This window comes from Canis lupus, chromosome 11 (assembly GCF_003254725.2).
Source record: "Canis lupus dingo isolate Sandy chromosome 11, ASM325472v2, whole genome shotgun sequence".
Classification (NCBI taxonomy): Eukaryota; Metazoa; Chordata; class Mammalia; order Carnivora; family Canidae; genus Canis; species Canis lupus.
Genome location: NC_064253.1, coordinates 11,138,834 through 11,156,187, shown reverse-complemented (window position 1 = coordinate 11,156,187; position 17,354 = coordinate 11,138,834). Strand labels below are relative to the sequence as shown.

General features: G+C 37.5%; 1 long non-coding RNA gene across 2 annotated transcripts in view; it reads left to right on the top strand.

The window, feature by feature from the left end:
• Positions 1–16,790, top strand: part of LOC125756035 (uncharacterized) — a 71,942-nt gene extending 55,152 nt beyond the window's left edge. The window contains exon 4 of one of the 2 annotated variants that reach the window (XR_007413916.1): positions 16,374–16,790. This is a non-coding gene — a long non-coding RNA (uncharacterized LOC125756035). Of the gene's footprint in view, positions 1–9,795; positions 11,094–16,373 lie in introns of those variants that run through there. The other variant, XR_007413915.1, reaches the window with a different exon arrangement.
• The last annotated feature ends 564 nt before the right edge of the window (positions 16,791–17,354 follow it).

The following is a 17,354-nucleotide window of genomic DNA, read 5'->3' as shown; positions in this document are numbered from 1 at the left end:
ATAGAAAAGAAAACAAAATTTTCCTTTACCTTTTCTGTCTGAAGGTATGCTTTAATATATTCCATAATTGACAAATGCTTGCTCTGGTTCAAGCCTTGTCAGTCAATACATGTAACAATTGTTGGAACTAAAGAATAAAGAGTATGAACCAGTCAGCTGTAGAATGTCTATATCAAAGAAGGTTGAGGCCAGCAATGTTGCTTGATGGGCAGGTTGTAAGTTGGCATCAGGCTGCACTTTTATTTTTTTTTTTTTTTTTTTTTTTATTTTTTTTTTTTTATTTATTTATTTTTTTTTATTTTTTTTATTGGTGTTCAATTTACTAACATACAGAATAACACCCAGTGCCCGTCACCCATTCACTCCCACCCCCCGCCCTCCTCCCCTTCTACCACCCCTAGTTCGTTTCCCAGAGTTAGCAGTCTTTACGTTCTGTCTCCCTTTCTGATATTTCCCACACATTTCTTCTCCCTTCCCTTGTTTTCCCTTTCACTATTATTTATATTCCCCAAATGAATGAGAACATATAATGTTTGTCCTTCTCCGACTGACTTACTTCACTCAGCATAATACCCTCCAGTTCCATCCATGTTGAAGCAAATGGTGGGTATTTGTCATTTCTAATAGCTGAGTAATATTCCATTGTATACATAAACCACATCTTCTTTATCCATTCATTTTTCGTTGGACACCGAGGCTCCTTCCACAGTTTGGCTATCGTGGCCATTGCTGCTAGAAACATCGGGGTGCAGGTGTCCCGGCGTTTCATTGCATTTGTATCTTTGGGGTAAATCCCCAACAGTGCAATTGCTGGGTCGTAGGGCAGGTATATTTTTAACTGTTTGAGGAACCTCCACACAGTTTTCCAGAGTGGCTGCACCAGTTCACATTCCCACCAACAGTGTAGGAGGGTTCCCTTTTCTCCGCATCCTCTCCAACATTTGTTGTTTCCTGCCTTGTTAATTTTCCCCATTCTCACTGGTGTGAGGTGGTATCTCATTGTAGTTTTGATTTGTATTTCCCTGATGGCAAGTGATGCAGAGCATTTTCTCATGTGCATGTTGGCCATGTCTATGTCTTCCTCTGTGAGATTTCTGTTCATGTCTTTTGCCCATTTCATGATTGGATTGTTTGTTTCTTTGGTATTGAGTTTAATAAGTTCTTTATAGATCTTGGAAACTAGCCCTTTATCTGATATGTCATTTGCAAATATCTTCTCCCATTCTGTAGGTTGTCTTTGAGTTTTGTTGACTGTATCCTTTGCTGTGCAAAAGCTTCTTATCTTGATGAAGTCCCAATAGTTCATTTTTGCTTTTGTTTCTTTTGCCTTTGTGGATGTATCTTGCAAGAAGTTACTATGGCCGAGTTCAAAAAGGGTGTTGCCTGTGTTCTTCTCTAGGATTTTGATGGAATCTTGTCTCACATTTAGATCTTTCATCCATTTTGAGTTTATCTTTGTGTATGGTGAAAGGGAGTGGTCTAGTTTCATTCTTCTGCATGTGGATGTCCAATTTTCCCAGCACCATTTATTGAAGAGACTGTCTTTCTTCCAATGGATAGTCTTTCCTCCTTTATCGAATATTAGTTGCCCATAAAGTTCAGGGTCCACTTCTGGATTCTCTATTCTGTTCCACTGATCTATGTGTCTGTTTTTGTGCCAGTACCACACTGTCTTGATGACCACAGCTTTGTAGTACAACCTGAAATCTGGCATTGTGATGCCCCCAGATATGGTTTTCTTTTTTAAAATTCCCCTGGCTATTCGGGGTCTTTTCTGATTCCACACAAATCTTAAAATAATTTGTTCTAACTCTCTGAAGAAAGTCCATGGTATTTTGATAGGGATTGCATTAAACGTGTATATTGCCCTGGGTAACATTGACATTTTCACAATATTAATTCTGCCAATCCATGAGCATGGAATATTTTTCCATCTCTTTGTGTCTTCCTCAATTTCTTTCAGAAGTGTTCTATAGTTTTGAGGGTATAGATCCTTTACATCTTTGGTGAGGTTTATTCCTAGGTATCTTATGCTTTTGGGTGCAATTGTAAATGGGATTGACTCCTTAATTTCTCTTTCTTCTGTCTCATTGTTAGTGTATAGAAATGCCACTGACTTCTGGGCATTGATTTTGTATCCTGCCACGCTACCGAATTGCTGTATGAGTTCTAGCAATCTTGGGGTGGAGACTTTTGGGTTTTCTATGTAGAGTATCATGTCATCGGCGAAGAGAGAGAGTTTGACTTCTTCTTTGCCAATTTGAATGCCTTTAATGTCTTTTTGTTGTCTGATTGCTGAGGCTAGGACTTCCAGTACTATGTTGAATAGCAGTGGTGAGAGTGGACATCCCTGTCTTGTTCCTGATCTTAGGGGAAAGGCTCCCAGTGCTTCCCCATTGAGAATGATATTTGCTGTGGGCTTTTCATAGATGGCTTTTAAGATGTCGAGGAATGTTCCCTCTATCCCTACACTTTGAAGAGTTTTGATCAGGAATGGATGCTGTATTTTGTCAAATGCTTTCTCTGCATCCAATGAGAGGATCATATGGTTCTTGGTTTTTCTCTTGCTGATATGATGAATCACATTGATTGTTTTACGGGTGTTGAACCAGCCTTGTGTCCCAGGGATAAATCCTACTTGGTCATGGTGAATAATTTTCTTAATGTACTGTTGGATCCTATTGGCCAGTATCTTGTTGAGAATTTTTGCATCCATGTTCATCAGGGATATTGGTCTGTAATTCTCCTTTTTGGCGGGGTCTTTGTCTGGCTTTGGAATTAAGGTGATGCTGGCTTCATAGAACGAATTTGGAAGTACTCCATCTCTTTCTATCTTTCCAAACAGCTTTAGGAGAATAGGTATGATTTCTTCTTTAAACGTTTGATAAAATTCTCCTGGGAAGCCATCTGGCCCTGGACTCTTGTGTCTTGGGAGGTTTTTGATGACTGCTTCAATTTCCTCCCTGGTTATTGGCCTGTTCAGGTTTTCTATTTCTTCCTGTTCCAGTTTTGGTAGTTTGTGGCTTTCCAGGAATGCGTCCATTTCTTCTAGATTGCCTAATTTATTGGCGTAGAGCTGTTCATAATATGTTTTTAAAATCGTTTGTATTTCCTTGGTGTTGGTAGTGATCTCTCCTTTCTCATTCATGATTTTATTAATTTGAGTCTTCTCTCTCTTCTTTTTAATAAGGCTGGCTAATGGTTTATCTATCTTATTAATTCTTTCAAAGAACCAACTCCTGGTTCTGTTGATCTGTTCCACAGTTCTTCTGGTCTCGATTTCGTTGAGTTCTGCTCGAATCTTTATTATCTCCCTTCTTCTCTTGGGTGTAGGATCTATTTGCTGTTTTTTCTCTAGCTCCTTTATGTGTAAGGTTAGCTTTTGTATTTGAGTTCTTTCCAGTTTTTGAATGGATGCTTGTATTGCGATGTATTTCCCCCTTAGGACTGCTTTTGCTGCATCCCAAAGATTTTGAACGGTTGTATCTTCATTCTCATTAGTTTCCATGAATCTTTTTAATTCTTCCTTAATTTCCTGGTTGACCCTTTTATCTTTTAGCAGGATGGTCCTTAACCTCCATGTGTTTGAGGTCCTTCCAAACTTCTTGTTGTGATTTAGTTCTAATTTCAAGGCATTATGGTCCGAGAATATGCAGGGGACAATCCCAATCTTTTGGTATCGGTTCAGACCCGATTTGTGACCCAATATGTGGTCTATTCTGGAGAAAGTTCCATGTGCGCTTGAGAAGAATGTGTATTCAGTTGAGTTTGGATGTAAAGTTCTGTAGATATCTGTGAAATCCATCTGGTCCAGTGTATCATTTAAAGCTCTCGTTTCTTTGGAGATGTTGTGCTTAGAAGACCTATCAAGTATAGAAAGAGCTAGATTGAAGTCACCAAGTATAAGTGTATTATTATCTAAGTATTTCTTCACTTTGGTTAATAATTGATTTATATATTTGGCAGCTCCCACATTCGGAGCATATATATTGAGGATTGTTAAGTCCTCTTGTTGAATAGATCCTTTAAGTATGATATAGTGTCCCTCTTCATCTCTCACTACAGTCTTTGGGGTAAATTTTAGTTTATCTGATATAAGGATGGCTACCCCTGCTTTCTTTTGAGGACCATTCGAATGGTAAATGGTTCTCCAACCTTTTATTTTCAGGCTGTAGGTGTCCTTCTGTCTAAAATGAGTCTCTTGTAGACAGCAAATAGATGGGTCCTGCTTTTTTATCCAGTCTGAAACCCTGCGCCTTTTGATGGGGTCATTAAGCCCGTTCACATTCAGAGTTACTATTGAGAGATATGAGTTTAGTGTCATCATGATATCTATTCAGTCTTTGTTTTTGTGGACTGTTCCACTGAACTTCTTCTTAAAGGGGAATTTTAAGAGGCCCCCTTAAAATTTCTTGCAGAGCTGGTTTGGAGGTCACATATTCTTTTAGTTGCTGCCTGTCTTGGAAGCTCTTTATCTCTCCTTCCATTTTGAATGAGAGCCTTGCTGGATAAAGTATTCTTGGTTGCATGTTCTTCTCCTTTAGGACCCTGAATATATCCTGCCAGCCCTTTCTGGCCTGCCAGGTCTCTGTGGAGAGGTCTGCTGTTACCCTAATACTCCTCCCCATAAAAGTCAGGGATTTCTTGTCTCTTGCTGCTTTAAGGATCTTCTCCTTATCTTTGGAATTTGCAAGCTTCACAATTAAATGTCGAGGTGTTGAACGGTTTTTATTGATTTTAGGGGGGGATCTCTCTATTTCCTGGATCTGAATGCCTGTTTCCCTTCCCAGATTAGGAAAGTTTTCAGCTAGAATTTGTTCAAATACATATTCTGGCCCTCTGTCCCTTTCGGCGCCCTCGGGAACCCCAATTAAACGTAGGTTTTTCTTCCTCAGGCTGTCGTTTATTTCCCTTAATCTATCTTCATGGTCTTTTAATTGTTTGTCTCTTTTTTCCTCAGTTTCCCTCTTTGCTATCAACTTGTCTTCTAGGTCACTCACTCGTTCTTCCACCTCGTTAACCCTCGTCGTTAGGACTTCTAGTTTGGATTGCATCTCATTCAATTGATTTTTAATTTCGGCCTGATTAGCTCTAAATTCTGCAGTCATGAAGTCTCTTGAGTCCTTTATACTTTTTTTCTAGAGCCACCAGTAGCTGTATAATAGTGCTTCTGAATTGGCTTTCTGACATTGAATTGTAATCCAGATTTTGTAACTCTGTGGGAGAGAGGACTGTTTCTGATTCTTTCTTTTGAGGTGAGGTTTTCCTTCTAGTCATTTTGCTCAGTGCAGAGTGGCCAAAAGCAAGTTGTATTGGGAAAAAGAGAAAAAGAGAGGAGAGAAAGAAGGAAAGAAAAGAGAAAGAGAAAAAAAAAAGGGAAGAAAAAGAAAAAAAAAGAAAAAAAAAAAAAACGAAAAAAGAAAAAACAAAAAAAAAAAAAAAAAAGAAGAAAAAGAGAAAGAAAAAGAAAGGAGAAAAAAAAAGGGGGGTGGGGGAAGGAAACAAATCAAAAAGCAAAACAAAACAAAAACAAAAACAAAAACAAACAAACCAAAAAAGAACCACCGGGGAGTATCTTCTGATTCTGTGTACTTTAAGTCCCTTGGCTTCTCCTGGAAGTTGTCCGCGTAGCTGGTGTTCTGGGGGAGGGGCCTGTTGTGCTGATTTTCAGGTGTTAGCAGTTGGGGGAGCCGCTGTGCCCCTGCCTGGTGCAGGGCTCAGTGGGGGTTGTTTACCCCGTGAGGCCGCAGGAGGAACAGCCCCAGTGGCGGGGCAGCTCTGGAAACCTGGATTCAGCTCCGGCAGGAACTCCGTCTGCAGGGCCTGGAGGCTCCGGGCGGGGCCGCTGATCTGCTCAGCTGGGGCAGGAGCGTCCTCGCTGTCCTGGGCCCTCCCGGCCTCTGCCTGTCCCGGGGGGGGCGGGATCCTGGGCTGTGTCCCGGCGCCCTGTGCTCCGGAGCCTGCGCTGGTGGATTCGCGCTCCCGCCCCGCAGGCTGCACTTTTAGAGTAGCCCACTGTTATTTCTCCATTGCTCTGCTTATTTGGGAATGGCCTTGAGTTCTATTGGAAATTTGGTGTAAAAGTCCTTCTGTACCAAAGCCTTGGAACTGCCACTTCATATTAAAATAAGAGAACTAGAAAGGACTTCAAAATAATTTAAGATTAACTGTTCATTTCATAGTTGAGAAAACTGAAGGCTAGAAGTTAGAGTGATTTAGTCAAGCACCCAGTTTAATTCTTAATGCTTTAATGCTATTAAAATATCTATTAATTAAAAAAAAAACCACTGTTGTCAGGGCACCTGGGTGGCTTAGTCAGTTAAGGCTTCTAACTCTTGGTTGTGGCTCTGGTCATGATCTCAGAGTTGTAGGATTGAGCCTCATGTAGGGTTCCCCACTCAGCACAGAGTCTGTTTATCCCTCTCCCTCGCTTTTCCCACCGCCACTCCTGTCCCGGCCTGCTTGTTCTCTCTCACTCTTTCTTATAAATACATTTAAAATAAATAAATAAATAAATAAATAAATAAATAAATAAATAAATAAATAAATAAAACTTATATAAATAAAATAAATTGTTGTCATGCATGCATCATTCACTGTCCGTAGCTAGGTATCAAAAAAGCAGAATCAAACCATAATGTTTAATTTTTCTTTGTTAGACTATTGGAAAGGCCTTCTCTGAACTGGATTTAAGAACATGATTGCCAAGGAGGCTGGTAGCAGCATAATGTGTTTTTAGGGCAGAAATTTGTTATAATTTAAACAAGAGATGAGATGCAACATTTACATATTGTATATTAGTGAAGTTGAATATGCTGTGCAAAGGGAATTTGTGCATGGGGAAGAGATTTTCTGGACTTGTCATATTTTTATGATGCTTAATGATAGCATTCTTTTTTGAATGGAAAAGGATACTTAACTATAATCTTATTTCCCTTACACCATAGTTATAGTTTTATTTTAAAAATGGTACTTTGCATATTATCATTTTAGAGAGATATTTGGCAAGAAGATAGTAAAAAGTAGAGAAAGAAACTCAATATATTACTAATGAAATAAAACTTGCCAAGAAATCAAAGCCAACCCCAATTTAGTAGTGATTAAATAGCAATTATAATTTTAAAGCTATTAAGACAACAGTGTGAACTGATTTAGTTTCAATTCAGTCCCAAGAAGGGACAGATGCACGTTGTATCAACAGATGCAGTCATTCCACTGAATAATGCTCTGGAGTGTAAATCGGAAGAGCTGAGTCTGTTTAGCTTTATCAATAATTTTGTGGAGCTCCTATTTTGAATCACAAATTTTAATCTATAGCTATTATTGCAATTCTTACCTTTTACTTGTAGAGAGATTTTGATGGTTAATGAGTTCTGTAAGAGGGTTCTTGGTAAATTTAGACAATGCTTTGCATGCTTTTAATGCATTTGAATGCATTTTAACACATTTGACAAGAATTGAAAAATGTATGTCATTAATACTTGTTATAATACTTTAGTAGTTTGGCAAACTGGAGTAACTATTATTACATGGATTAAAATTACTGGTTTTTCCAGGACTAAAGATTTAATCTAGTATTTTAAATAAAAGATCTTCTTTTTCCTTTCCTTTTCCTTATGTTTCCACTGTACAAACCTCTCTTGTACTTATTATCAACTATCACTTAGTGTTTAATATCTCATAAATCTCTCTGCAGCCTAACCTCTATAAGAAGATTCAAGCTCTGTTTTTAACTGCTTCCCTGGATCTTTCCAGGTGGATGTCTTCCAGGCACTTCAAACCCACCAGATCTTTAACTGTCACTTTTCTCATCAAATATCCTTCCTTCACTCAGAGGCTGATTGTTCCTGCTAGGAAATTTAGAATTATTTTTACCATCCTCCTTTTTCATAGCTCATGGTCAAGACGTTTGCAAGCGACTATCCCATATTCATCTACATTGCTGATGCCTTTGTATAGGTCCTTTTTCTTGAATGTGTTAGATTAATGCCATTGAACAGTTTGGGAATGGAACTAGGTGTTGTGGGAAGAAAGGAGGCTTTGGCATCCAGTAGATCTGAATGTTTGAAAAATCAGCTCTGTCTCTTATAAGCTGTGTTTGTTTGCTTAGATTAATTATTTAAACTTGTTGATCTGTAGTTTATTCAATGTATGATGGCAAGTAGTTATTTTACAGTTTCTTAAAGAGTTGAAATTTTATATATACATATTATATATATAACATATATTAATTCCTAGTACAATGCTGATACATCATAGGATTTAAATACACAACAGTGATAGCCTTACAGTAGTATACTCACTATCTTTTAATGAATCTGGCTGCTAAAGTTATCTCACTTTTTGTTCAAGTAGCCTTTAATATTGCTACCCAAGCTCTTTCTAAATCTTGGGTCTAGCCAAGTCTTTACTAAGCTTAAAAAGCTTTTGAACCCCCTTAGTTGGAGGTTATCCCAAGCTCCAAGATTTTGGCTTCATTTACCACCACTTCCAGAAGATAGGTTTGCTATCTACCATTGGAGTCTACTAGGTACCTCCATGTTTCTCAATCTTGTTCTTTTTCTTAGTTGTCTTTTCTCTATGTTCCTTTGTAACAAAACTTTAGGCCTAACTAGTATCTTTCCTTTGAAGACTTCCTTGATTCCCACCACTTGTCATACATAGAAGCAGTTGCCTCCTGCTTCAGAAATTCTTTATAATTTGTTTACACAGCTAATTATTAGTTAACTTTGCTGACTTTCATCATGTTCTTGATACTTTTAAAAGTATTTTATATGAATGGACTTATGTATGCCTTATGGGATAGCACTGTTATTGTCCATATTTTAAAGATGAGAAACTCAGACATAGAATGATTAAGGAAATTTGCCTGAGATCAGATAGCTAGTTGGTGGTGGAGTCAGGCTTTGACCCGGGCAGTCTGGTTCCTGTGCCTATATGATTATCCATTTATTGCCTTTCAGTGGTATTTAACACTGGATGGGCTAACATTTGGTCCAGTCATATCCTTGACATTACACTAAGACCCCGCCCTGTATTGTACATACATTAGTTCAGCAGTAACAAGGGCAGTAAAGGACACTTATGATGTGAGCCCTTTAGGACTATGCAAGTGATAGCTGTTTATAAATGATTTTCATTGTTAAAGTGCTTTTGAAAGGGTAATTATCCATAATACTGCATAATCAACTTTATATTACTTAGGGAGTGATTATTCATTTTTGTGACTTGCTTTTTTGTCATTTACTGACTTCACCTCTGGCCCATCATTCCTGCTTTTTGCTATTTCTTTGCTAATTAGCATGTCCAATAGCAGAAGAGAGGAGATAAATTCTAATCATTCATTTTTTTCTCCTTGTCAGCTGCTAGTGTAGGGAAAGGTTAAACTATTGGATAATGTAATGCTTAGGGTTATAATGTGGAATTTCATGCACATATCCTTATTTTTCCATTATCATCAATAACAGTATTCATTTAAAATTTTAAAACCGTGTGTTGAATACTTATTATGTGCTAGATTTTGTGGACTGCATCAATTGCTGTTTTAGGAGCCTGAAAAATTAAGTTTAATCTTATGCTTTTGACTTTTTAAATATAGACCCGATCTTAGAAATCTTAGGAGGTAATTTTTGACAATGTACTTTAATCAACTTAGCAGTTTACATAAATGCTCCCTATAAGACGTAAGGCTTTAGGAAAATTTGTTCACTTGTCATTTGCTGAATATATCTAAACTCCTTGCTTTGGTATTTATATCTTCTCCAGTCTTATTTCTGTACTATGCTTCCATTGCAGGTCCCAAAATCTTCCCCAAGAGCATCCTTCTGGTTATACTGTGGTGGTTCCTAATACATGCATGTGCCTCAGGACCTTCATCAGGCCTGGTGGACTCTCTGTCCCTTGTCTCTCTTGTGAGTTTCTGCCTTTGAAGCCAAACCAAGTAGTAAGTTCTCAAGAAAAGCATCTCTGGGAAACTGCCTTGTTCCTGGCTTGTCTCCCTACTATGAGCTCTTCCGATGCTTCTCACCTCTATTGCTAACACTTAGTTTTGATCCATTATATTTTATCTTGTTTTCTGCCTGTCCTGTCTCACTTACTGGTTTTATATTATAGTGGTCATATAAACTGTGACTTATTAAGTACTTTCTCAGAGTCAGACACTGCACTGAAGTTTTGACATACTTTATCTCACTGATTGCTTACAGCTTTAGGAGGTAGGCATTAGGAAGGAATTAATAGCAGCTCAGGTGATTAAGACACTTGCCCTCAATTTCACTGCTTATGATAGAGGCATTGCTTTTTATAATTATTTCTTTTGAGATCATGTCCCATGTCTTTCTTTGAGGGTTATTGTGAAGTGTTAGCAAGATCTGTCTTGTGCACCAGAATGCACAAAGGGGACGTTGGTAATCTGTGGGTAACCATATTATTCTTAAGGTCCAGATAAAAAGTGCATGAGTGAAGAGGAATAAAAATACCAAGTTGATACTTCTTCATTTGCATCACTTAAAAATTCTTATGGGGCACCAGGGTGGCTTAGTTGATTAAGTATCTGCCTTCATAGCAAGTCATGATCCTCGAGGCCTGGGGTTTGAGCCCTGAATGGAGCTTCCTGCTCAGCGGGGAGTCTGCTTCTCCCTCTGCCCCTCCTCCTGCTCATTTTATCACTCTTTCAAATAAATAAATAAAATCTTTTAAAAAAAAACACAGTAAAATAAAAAATCCTTATAAATATATAGGATTATATATTATATTATAATCCCTAAATAGCAATTTACTGATGGAGAAATGTTAAGAGAATTCCATAATTTTTTAACTTATTGCTAACTGTATGATGGTAAACAGGGACAGCACATTTTCTAATGTGAGGTGGCCACCTAGAGCATTACCGTATTACAGAAAAATTAGTTTTGAAAATTTTAAGCCATCAGGATACCTGGATGGCTTAGTGTTTGAGCATCTGCCTTCAGCTCAGGGGCATGATCCCTGAGTCCTGGGATTGAGTCCCACATCGGGCTCTTCGCAGGGAGCCTGCATCTCCTTCTGCTTCAGTCTCTGCCTCTCTCTCTCTGTGTCCCTCATGAATAAATAAAGTGTTTAAAAAAAAGGAAATTTTAAGCCATCAAATTTATTTTGCTGTTTTATTTACCATTTTCTTACATCCTTAGTGAACCATTATGTAATGCCTTTTTCCCCTTGCCTTTCAGATTTTGAGAATGTTCAACTTGAAAGCTATGTTATTTTCAGTTTTCATTAATATCTGTAGCATTTTATAATAATTCAGTTAATGGGGAGTAACTTGTAAAACATTGGTTATTTAAGAACTCTCAATTTGAATATACATCGTTAAATCTATATTTTTAAAATAGAATTGTTATGCTTTCTGATTTTTCAGTTGATATTATTCACATTTTAAGGTGGAGACCCACAACTGTAGGGGTAAAATCTGGTTACTATATGCTGCAATGCTGCATTTTAAAGGTACAGCCACTTTTAAGGTGTCTACTGAAATAACATTTTTCTCTTTTGTAACATAATGGATTATAACACTTTTCTTTGACCGACAACCTAGATTATTTTCAATGTACCTAACAGACGTCTAATAAAAATCTATTCATGTCTCTGTGGGTAGGCACAGCCAAAGCAGGAAACGGTGCTCAGTGTCAGCAGTGCCTCTTCTGGTAATAAAGTTCCTGAGGAAAAACTTGACTCTGAACAGCAGGGGCTGGGGTTCTTCTCTCTTGAAATCTGCCACCCCATTTTTACGGCTACACTTTAAATCTTGTCAAAAAGTTAAATGTTGGGGATCCCTGGGTGGCTCAGTGGTTTAGCACCTGCCTTTGGGCCAGGGCGTGATTCCAGAGTCCCGGGATTGAGTCCCACGTCGGGCTCCCTGCATGGAGCCTGCTTCTCCCTCTGCCTGTGTCTCTGCCTCTCTCTCTCTCTCTGTCTGTCATGAATAAATAAATAAATAAATCTTTAAAAAAAAAGTTAAATGTTTAGTTATCTTAATGTGGATTACAAGCAATCTTTCACTCTGGAAAGTTTTACACGGTTTAATTAAAGTCTCTCAACTTTGTGTGTTTGGCCCAGGAGTGTTTTGAGTGTTTGTTTGCTTAGAACAATGTATCTTTCATTTTTTAACCAAATATAAAAATACAGATAAACTCTGAGTACTTTTTTGAGGAATTTTTTTAATGTTAATTATCTTAAGCTATGTTTTATTTCAAGAATTAAATCGGATATATTTTACTTTGATTTTAGGTTGTTCAATGAGCTGGGGCTCATGTCATTGAGTTATATGCCGGTTTCTATGCCTTCTTAGTGACATCTTCTTCCCCTTTCAGGAGACTCTTCCATCTCCAGGAAACATTTGGGCAATGAGGGCAAGGTTTCCCTTTTCACTCCATCCTCTGTCTTCATTTGGCTGATTTGATCTGTATGAGCTTTTCAGAACCCTAGCCTCATTGTCCTTTAACCTTCTCCAATTAAAAAAATCTTAGAAATCTGGTTATTTTCAGCAGTTACCACTCAACAATTAAAATTTGTCATCTTACTGTGGATTACAGATCTGCTGAGCCTCAGAGATTTCATGTCTTTGACCTTTATTTCTGCAACAACACTTGTTACTTTTCTTCCCTTGACCATCAGTTGCTTCACTGCCTTACTGGCTCTCCCAGTCTTCCAGCCATTTTTATATTTCACCTGTTTCTGTTCAACCTAATCCCTTCTAGTGACCATATCATGTGCTCTGACTCTTAGGAACTTCAGGAGAAGTCAATACCCAGCCCTGGAGACATACAAATGTCTGATTTACTTATACTTGCATCCTAGTTTTATTTTGTGGGACAGAGTCACATATCTTCTTTTTCAGTGTTTTATTTGAGAGAGAGAGAAAGAACACAAGCCAGAGGAGAGGCAGAGGGAGAGGGAGAAGTAGATTCCCCACTGAAACAGGGAGCCTGATGTGGGGTTCGATCCCAGGACCCTAGGATCATGACCTGAGCCAAAGGCAGACTCCTAACCAACTGAGCCACCCAGGAACTCCAAGAGTCACATATCTTCATAAATTATCTGCAGCCCATGATTTTCAAATAAAGAGGAATATTGAAGGAATGGAGAAGGGGGAGTGGTTCAGCTTGATGGGCTTGGGAACTTACACTCCTCCTGTAGGTAATAAGTGGTTGGAAAAATTCTAAGTTGTATAATATTATTAGAACTACACCTTTAGAAATAAAATGTTGCCAACAGCTGGGAGATCATTGGCATGTGAACAATTGAAGGATATCAGAATAGTTGGAGGCTGTTGAGATTGTGCAGTCATGAAGCATTGTGGCCTGGACTGGTCAGCTAGAATAGAGATGAAGAATTCCTTCTCCTTTACTGTGCTCTTGAGTGAGCTAGTATCCTGCATGGTGTTTATAATGATCTGCAGCTCTATGGGAGAGCTTCAGAAAAATCTCTGGGCTTTTTAGTATGATGACACATCAATTTATCTTTCTTATGGGAGATAAAGGAGTTTGCCAAACTAGTTTTCCTAGTTAAAGCCTGGTGTGTATCTTTCCATGGATGGAATTATTCCACATACTGTAACAAGAGGGTGTAATATGTAATACTTGTAAAGTTTCTTTGAGAAGTATTTCTTTGTGTAGAAATGATGGTTGCTTGCTATTTAATTTAAATCAGAGAACAGAAATGGTATTTCTCCTCAGTGCTCTAAATAAGGTAAGACCTTTGAGCCTACCTGAAATTAAGAGAGTTATAATTGGATTGTCAGCAAGATCATATAATCTTTGCCAGGAAAATAACAAAAACATTTGGAAATATTTGCTATTTTTAAGGTAGGCACCAAACTTGACCACAGAGCCTGGCTAGAGGTAGTTTGTAACCTCTCTGTTGTCCTTATGACCCCAGTGAGGTAGGTAAGTTGATAGTCCTAAAAAATACTGACTGAGAACTCCCAACTTTGAAGGAGAATGGAAGCAGCAGGAATAGAATTGGAATATCCCTTGGCATTGCCTACAGTAAGAAATAAAGGTATGGTATAAATTCTTTTGGCTTGTCTCCTTTCTATCTTTTGGTATCCTGAAATTTCCAACTTACTATGAAAAAATGTTCAAAGATCTGGACTGAAGAAAAGAGAAACTTTTAATTTTGTCAGATACTGTGATATTTAATCAAGTGCTTTTCCCTAACTTAAGATTATTTGTTGTCTGCACCGTAGCATAGAAGTAGCTAGAACTTTCAAATGGCATCCTTGAAAAAGAATAACAATAAATTGAAATTATATACTGACTACTCTGTCTCAGATTCTTTGCCACATGACCTTACTTTTATATTTTTCTGTCACATTGAAAATCTTTGGAGGGGGCATAAGTAAGTTTTTGTGTTCAGTTAGCCATCATGGAACAGAAATTCAATCATTTATCTTTAACAAAGTCTATGAAGTAAATATTTGCTAATTTAGCCTGATCTAATTAGAATGATATTTGATATTTTACATACAGATTTATTCCTTCTTGTAGTTCTCTTTTTCTGCTTTCTGTTAAGATTTGTGAATACTTGCTATATTCTTCCAAGCCTCCTGCTATGTTAGCTTTTGGATATCTGGAAATGAGTTTCCCATTTTTGGATCATGATACTTTCTATACTTTTTTTTAAAAACGATTTTATTTATTCATTCTTGAGAGAGAGAGAGAGTGAGTTAGAGACACAGGCAGAAGGAGAAGCGGGCTCCATGCTGGGAGCCCGACATGGGTCTCGATCCCGGGTCTCCAGGATCGCACCCTGGGTGGAAGGTGGCACTAAACTGCTGAGCCATATGAGCTGCCCTACTTTCTATACTTTCTACATAGTATTACCTCCTTTGCTTCATTTGATAGGATGAAAATAGATTTGTGTGAAATGTGTCTCAGTGGTGCAACTGTTCATCCAGGTGAAAAAAACATTTTTATTAATATATTAAGTCATTTGTGCTTATATCATCATAGTCATGTAAATACTGACAGGGCATCTTTTAAATTTTGTTTTATTCGCTTGCCCTGCGTGGAATACTTATGTTTTCAACATTTTTGTCAGGGACTTGAAACACAAAGAGAAATAAAATGAAGTCCTCCCATACTGTCTTGATGATTACAGCTTTGTAACATAAATGGATAAAGAAGATGTAGTATATATAAAAAATAGAATATTACTCAGCCATCAGGATGAATACTTAACATTTACATCAATGTGAATAGAACTGGAGGGTATTATGCTGAATGAAATCAGTCAGTCAGAGAAAGACAATTGTCATATGGTTTTACTCATATATGGAATATAAGAAACAGTGCAGAAGATCATAGGGGAACAGAGGAAAAGTGAATGGAAAGTCATCAGAGAGGTAGAAAAACCATGAAAGACTCTTAATTATAGGAAGCAAATTGAGGGTTGCTGGAGAGGAGAAGGGCCTGGGGATGGGGTAACAGGGTGATGGACATTAAGGAGGACATATGCTGTGATGAGCACTGGGTGTCATATGCAACTGATAAGTCATTGCACATTACATTTGAAACTAAGTACGTATTTTATGTTGGCTAATTGAATTACAATTTTTAAAAAGGGAAAAAAAGTCGCAAGTAGAAAATTAAGTCCTGGAGTAACAAAGTATGCTTTCTTTCTGAGTTAAGAGTAGTGTCTTAAAACTGTGCCCATGAAGTTGTGGCACACTAACTTGTAAGCTTGCAAATAGGTAAAAATTGGATCTTTCAGCCTTGACAGATACAAGATATTAGAATTTATTTCCTATTATAGAACCAAATGACATTGAATTGTGAATTCTCTGTAATTATTAATCAGTAACATGATACAAAATTGTTTCTTTTTTCCCCAAAATCATGCAGCATTTTTACCATTATTGTTATAAATGTGACAGGCACAAGGACAATGATTTGAATGCTGTGGGTAGAAATACTCCCTCTGGGAATATTATGATAGGATAATTACATGTTGGTTTTGTTGTTGTTATTCTTTGAGTTAAGTTTTAAGCTCCTCATCTTCCACACAGAGCTTACTTTATCATTTTCATCCCTTTGAGACTTTTAGCAGAAGCCTAGGAGCATTGTAGACGCTAGGTAAGATTATAAATATACAGTGTTTGCAGGCCAAGTCTCATTCACAACCCTGTGGGGAATCACGCAAATGGCAAGAGTGTTCTAAATGCAGTGCTTATAATTTCACTTCTTTGTTCTGTCTTTTCTCTGTTGGGGCTAATATCCATCACCTATTTCAGTGGAGTCCATACTGAAGTGAAACTTTACGTAGTATTTTATTATTTATTTATTTGTTTATTTATTTATTTATTTTTAAAGATTTTATTTATTTATTCATGACAGACACAGAGAAAGAGAGAGGCAGAGACACAGGCAGAGGGAGAAGCAGGCTCCGCGCAGGAAACCCGATGTGGGACCTGATCCTGGGTCCCCAGGATCACACCCCAGGCCGAAGGCAGCGCTAAACCGCTGGGCCACTGGGACTGCCCTGCATAGAATTTTATTGAACATTGTTTGGAATTAAAAGAAAAACTGTGTGCTTTATTTGGTGTGTGTGTGTGTGTGTGTGTGTGTGTTTGAGTTATAAATGCACATAAGAAGCTTGGAATGAATTCTTCAAATCTGTAATCAACATCTGTTTTCATAAAGAGAGTTCTTGACAGAAGCATGAAAAATACAATTCTTTTTCTTTTTGTTTTCTTTGTATTATCACTGACTGTGGGCTGTTCACAAACACATATTTAAGTAAGCCTGTGAATCAGGTAGTGGGCTAAAGCTTTTTTTTTTTTTTTTTTTTTTTTTTGTGTGTGTGTGTGTTTTTTGGTTCTATGCCAATATCAGTTTTCTTTTAGATCATTAATTTCTGGAGTGAAGAACCTTTGCCTTATTCATCTTTGAAACTCCACACTAGGCCCCATCTGCTCTGAAACATAGGAGGGGCTCAGTAAATGTTTAGTTATTTGAATTAGTGAAAAAATTGGACTCAAAAATAGTAAATGGGCACATTTTCAGTGAAACTATTGTCTAGAAGGAATTAAGAGAATGGTTTACTTCAGGCACAATAATGCTTCTCATTTCAAATGTCTAGTTGTATTTTAAAAATAGGCTTTAGCAATTTTCTTCTGCTCTTTTGTAAACTTTTTATTCTTTATTATAATTGCTCAAATGAATAATTATAGCAAACACTTACCAAGAGCTTATCAAGTGTCAGGTATTGTTCTCAGCTCTCCCCATATTACACATTTAGCCATCAGAAAGCTAATAAAAGTATTATTGTTATCTTTGTTGTACAAATGAGGAAATGGGAGGATAGATAATTTCCCA